This window comes from Sinocyclocheilus anshuiensis, unplaced genomic scaffold, assembly GCF_001515605.1.
Source record: "Sinocyclocheilus anshuiensis isolate Anshui unplaced genomic scaffold, SAMN03320099.WGS_v1.1 scaffold678, whole genome shotgun sequence".
Taxonomy (NCBI): domain Eukaryota; kingdom Metazoa; phylum Chordata; class Actinopteri; order Cypriniformes; family Cyprinidae; genus Sinocyclocheilus; species Sinocyclocheilus anshuiensis.
This window is the reverse complement of record NW_015544157.1, coordinates 26,399-32,311: the sequence shown is the minus strand read 5'-3', so window position 1 is coordinate 32,311 and position 5,913 is coordinate 26,399. Positions and strand designations below refer to the sequence as shown.

Below are 5,913 nucleotides of genomic sequence, written 5' to 3'. Positions count from 1 at the left end.
CCATGCTCTCACACAAAGGGTCATAAAACTCCCCAGTATTTCCAACCTCCCGCTTGGAATTTCAGCCTTTCTCATTGGACAAGCCCATCCTGAGAGGCGTGAATCTTCTCAGACCTTAAAAGGCTCACGCACAGTTCCGCCCATGTTTTTCTTCTGCTAAGTCTTCTGCTAAAACCTTCTGATTGCGGCCCTTGTGGAGAGCCTGAGCCGGTGCGGGCGTGCCCGGTAGGCTCCAACACATAGTCAGTCAGTCTGCGGTTCTGTTAGATTCTCAGAAGATGAGAATGTGAGCTAGAACGCTTCTGCAACTCTTAAGTCTGCACCAGGCTTCGGCCTTGTCTTTACATTCACCGAAGATCCTTGGATCTCAGCTGATGTCTCTCTTAGCTCTTTTTCACTTTCCACTGGGAAGAATCTCCCAATCACCATCGAGTCAGAACATCTTTGGAATTCATCACTCTTCAAACCCAGAAGAACATGATCGCAAGTCCAAAACCTTGAAACCATCAAGACTTTCATCTGAGACTGCATCCAGACACTCGTCAACGACCAAGGCAATGCACATATCGTACATTTAACTAAACAAAACAGAGGTTTAGTATAAGCTGTAGACCCCGTTCTAAAATGGCGCTGATGGTTTCACTCAGGTGGTTAACTGACTCTTTTCATAGCTTCATTCTCTGGTTTTTCCTGATGGCTTCATCCATCAAGCCTCATTTGCCCATTCCCACGGCCCCCCTCCTTGTCCCGGGCTTCAGCCCCGACTAGCCCAATGATTAATGCGGCCCTGGCGATAGCGTGGACTCATCTGACCATAGCACACATTTCCACTGTCTTTTTTGACTCTATGAGATGTGCTCTGGCCCAGAGAACCCAGCGGCATCACTGCATAAAATTGATGTATAGCTTTCTCCCCGTGTAACAGAGATTCAAGTTGCATTTCGGCAGACTGTAGTAAATGACAGCGTTTTTCTGACGTACACTCTTAAAAATAAAGATGCTTCACAATGCTATAGAAGAACCTTTTTTTGTCTAAATGGTTCCATAAAGAACCTTTAACATCTGAAGAGCCTTTCTGTTTGAGTTCTTTGTGGAACCAAAAATGGTTCTTCTATGGCAGGGGTGGCGACCTCCGGTCCTGGAGAGCTCAGCTCCAACCTTAATTAAAACTCACCTGCCTGTAGCTTTCTAGTAACCCTTCAGACCTTGATTAGCTTGTTCAGGTGTGTTTGATTAGGGTTGAAGCAAAACTCTGCAGGACTGACGTTCGCCACCCCCGTTCTATGGCATTGCTGTGAAGAAACTTTTAAGCACCTTTATTTTTAAGAGTGTACTTCTGAGCACATGTGGCAATATTTAACACCACAGCATGATGGTTTCTTATGAAATGCCATTTGAGGGCTCAAAGGTCATGCACATTCACCTGAGGTTTCCTGCCTTGCCCTACATGTATTTATCTGGATTGCCTGAATCTTTTCACAATATTACGTATGATAGTTGGTGGATGTAGCAACTCATAATGTAGTAACTTCACATAATGTAAAAACTGCACATAATGTAATACATTGTTCATAATTTAATAATTTTCTCAAAATGTAATAAAGTCTTGAGCTCATAATGTAACAATTTTTCAATGTAATAAAATGTTTTCACATAATGTAATAGGTTATTGTATGATAAATTTATCACATTATGAACACACTGTGGCAACTTATAATGTAATCACAGTTCATAAGGTAATACCAGCACACAATTTAAAATAATTATTATTATATGTTTACAATATCATAATTATCTTTCAATATAATAAATTTGAGCACAAAACATAATCATCGTTTTGTTAAGAGAAAATTAGGCTTATTAGGCTCATTAGGCCACATTATGAACTTTTATTTTTTCATAAAAAGCTTACTAATTTTGTGTTTATGACATGATTAATTTTTGAGATATAGGCCTGGTTTCACAGACAGGGCTTAGACTAAGCCAGGATTAGGCCATAGTTCAATTAGGACATTTAAGTAATTTTTAAAAGCGTGCCTTAGAAAAAAAACATTACTGGTGTGCATTTTGAGACAAAATAAAGGAACTCATATTTTAAGATCAGTCAGACCAAGTTTCTTTCAGTTGAAACAGCTCAGACTTAGATTTTAGTCTGGGATTAGGCTTAATAATAATAATAATAATAATTAGTTACATTTATATAGCCCTTTTCTGGGTACTCAAAGCACTTAACAAGAAAGCGGGGAATCTTCTCAACCACCCGAGGTCACACCTCTACTCTTTTCGAATAACATCCTGGGATTTTTAATGACCACAGAGAGTCAGGACCTCGGTTTAACATCTCATCCGAAGAACGGTGTCAGGGTTGGGGATGAAGGCTAGAGCGAGGATTAGTGCGGGAAGATAAGGGCTTTATTAATAAAATAAAACAAAACAGACAACAAAAACTACCCCGTGGGGGAAAAACAGGCTGGCAAGGCTAGGCAAGGCAGGATCTGGACATGACACGACAGGACACATCCAGGGAGATACGAAGACGAACTGGCCCGGGACTGGAAACACAAGGAGAATAAATGATACAGTTGGCATAGGAAAAAGGGTTAAAGCTTAAGCAGTAAAGAGAAGAGAAATAAAAACATGAAGCTATGGACCATTTGATATTCAGCAGATCTCCAGCCTGAAGGGAACCTCAGTTTCTTAGTTCAAACACACCTTTGTAAAAAGGCACAAATGATACCTAATGTATCAATATTACTAAGTTTGATACTTGCACGTCTTGTCTGTCTGAACCAATAATCAGGTAACAAGATGTGTGGGGTCAAGACAATTGACATGAGAGCACATGGCACACAGGAAAGAAAGACAAAAGCGATGTGCTCACACAAAACAAAACGCGAACACGCAGCTAATGAGAAAACTAATAAGCCGCGTGTTCACACAAGACAAGATAGCACGCAGTCAGTGAAAAACCAAGCTGCGTGCTACACAGCACAAGACATAACAGGACATGAAAGGACAACAACAACACAAGACAACAAGAAAAGCACGTGGCTGAACACAAACCGCGTGCTACACAATACACAACACACGTGGACAGAAGAGCGCACGGCCGAGCGAACTCGAGACCGCACGCTCACACAACCAGACAGAACATGGAGCGCGAGTGTCCGGACCCCGACACGAAACCGAAACTCAAAACATGAAACATAAAACAGTATACGCAGACGAGAGCGCACGGCTTGAGCACTCTCGAAGCCGCCCGCTCACATGAAAACAATGATATGGCGGGAGTGTCAGGGCTCTGTCACAAAACCATGAATTACACTAGACCGAAGTGACAGAATCCTGACAGACGGTGCTTTTTTACAGTATAGTGTCCGCGTCACTATACTGGGGCGTTAGGACCCACACAGACTGCAGGGTGAGCACCCCCTGCTGGCCTCACTAACACCTCTTCCAGCAGCAACCTAGTTTTCTCAGGAGGTCTCCCATCTAGGTACTGACGAGGCTCAGCCCTGCTTAGCTTCAGTGGGCAACCAGTCTTGGGCTACAGGGTGATATGGCTGCTGGCTTAACACTTGTCTGTGAAACCGGGGGATAATCATTTAAATGGTTGTTATAAAAACTTGTTATATTCTACACAAATGTATAGGCCTAATGTATTTATAATTTTGGCGATATGATTAGACGATTTTATCTTCCTGAGGTAAATGTCACGTAACTGACACATTCTTTACAGGCTGTTATACTGATGATTTCCCTGGTTAAAACCACTTATAGGCACAGAAATGATACGTGATTGTAAGTTTAACTTTATTTTTCAACATATCCTATACACATTCATGTTATAACTTGTATTAAAGTGAAGAATTGTTCATTTAACTTGTGCTCCATGCTGCCGTTGCCTGAGACAGATAACGCAATCTATCTCAGACTACATTAGACTCAGGAAACTTTTTTCCAAATTTGTTCATAAAAAAATGCCTTCAATTCAAGGACATAGAATTTAGTAGGGGTGCAACTGAATTGTTCCTAGCAATAATTTTGATCAATTAAAATATATTTATATGTAACCACTGTCGTTGTCATCATACCACGGACATTACCTGAGATGTTAAAAGTCCACATGAAATCAAAATGTACAATATGTATTTTGTTAGCGCACATTGCTAGCCTTAAGGTCAACAATTAACCTGTGCAAGTTAATCCTCTGAAAAAAATTGTTTGTTTTGGTAATCTTTAATCAAAATCTGATTATTTCCTTCCACTCTGGAATGGCATGCCTTCTCTGATGATGTCAGTTTGACGGCTTGGGCAGAATATGCTTAACCATGCCCCTCCGACAATAAATTTGCTGTGTAAAACCCCACCCTCTACTCAATATTCCATTTCAGTTGGAAATACGCCACCACACTGAAATCCAGTCGGCAGCAACTTTCGGTTCACGCGGATTTTATAAATATGTCAGCAAACTGTGCTCTTTCAAGGATGTGCATTTAATGCACGGCCAAAGTAAGAACATAATCTAAGTGTTTAAAACATGCAAAGTAGGATTGCCAACTTTTCCCGTATTTAAGCAACATTCCATATTAAATCCATACAGAAAACTGTTTATTATGTCACGCCCAGTTTAGGGAGCTATTCGCTCTCACAAAAAAAAACAAGTTGCACCCTTAGTTGAAACTATAATAATAACATATGTGGCAAACTATTCTGTGCATATTTGCATTTGTGGTCTGGAGAGCATCAGATGTTTCTATTTACAATGTTTGCAGCGTTGAGCAGTGTAGCTAATCACAGACACATCCATTGATTCAATGAACTGAGATGAGTGACAGGCTCAGTGCATTTGAAATTATAAAGGGAGCACTCTTTGCACACATACTAGACTATATGTAATGCATTCAGAATTTTAATTAAAGGTTTTTTGTTTTTTTATCATGATGCTAAGATGAACAATGTCCCCTCACTAGAGTTCAGCTATAGTTTAGTTTAGTTATTCTATGAATGCTAAAACGAATCTCAGGTGTGAACATATTTGCTTTGCTTAATCCATTCATGTACAAATTAATTCTAAAAAGAAATTAATTTGTACATTAAAAGATTAAGCAAAGCAAATACCTGTATGTTCACGTTGAGATTCACTTTGGCATTTATCTCTATATCGCTATCTTATATATATATATGTATATATATATATATATTAGTGCTGGGCAATGAACCAGGCGGGACCCAGACCACAGCCATGATGGCGGCCCATGGTGGAGCCGACGGAGGGAGAAGCCATGGTGGAGGAAGGGCCGACGACTCCAGGGGGCCGACCAACGGTGGCGGAGCAGGAGCCTGAGACAGAGACGGAGAGCCGATGAGCCTGGGTGATGGGGAGGATCCGGAGGGCCAGGGTGGAGCCGAGGGCTCTGGCGACTGTGGCGGAGATCTGGAGGTCCACGGCGGAGCCGGAGCAACTGAGGACCAATGTGGAGCTGGAGGGAGGGAGGAGCCCAACGGAGCCGGTGGGACGGAGCGACAAGGTGCAGCTGGAGGAGCAGAGTCCTGAGGCGATGGTGGGTCAACGACCGACCAAGGCGGAGCCAGAGGGACGAGGGAGCCCGGTGAAACTGGTGGGCCGACGGGCGATGGTGGAGACGAGGGTGCTAGGAGCCGAGGTGGAGCCACTGGGTCGAAGGGTCGAATATATATATATATATATATATATTAGTGCTGGGCAACGATTAACATTTTTAATCACGATTAATCACATGATTTTCTGCGATTAATTGCATTGTTATGCACATATTTCATAATGAATTCAAAAGTAGTGTATTGTGCACTTTTTTCATTTAAAAGTACTGCTATATGAACAAAAGTGCAATAACATTTGGTTTGCAAACACTTTAAACAAATAAGGTGCTT

The 5,913-nt window shown here is 41.7% G+C and overlaps 1 long non-coding RNA gene across 2 annotated transcripts in view; it reads right to left on the bottom strand.

The window, feature by feature from the left end:
• Positions 1-1,071, bottom strand: part of LOC107695441 (uncharacterized) — a 6,076-nt gene extending 5,005 nt beyond the window's left edge. For both annotated transcript variants that reach the window (XR_001634996.1, XR_001634995.1), the window contains exon 1: positions 1,061-1,071. This is a non-coding gene — a long non-coding RNA (uncharacterized LOC107695441). The remainder of the gene's footprint in view (positions 1-1,060) is intronic.
• Positions 1,072-5,913: the final 4,842 nt, after the last annotated feature.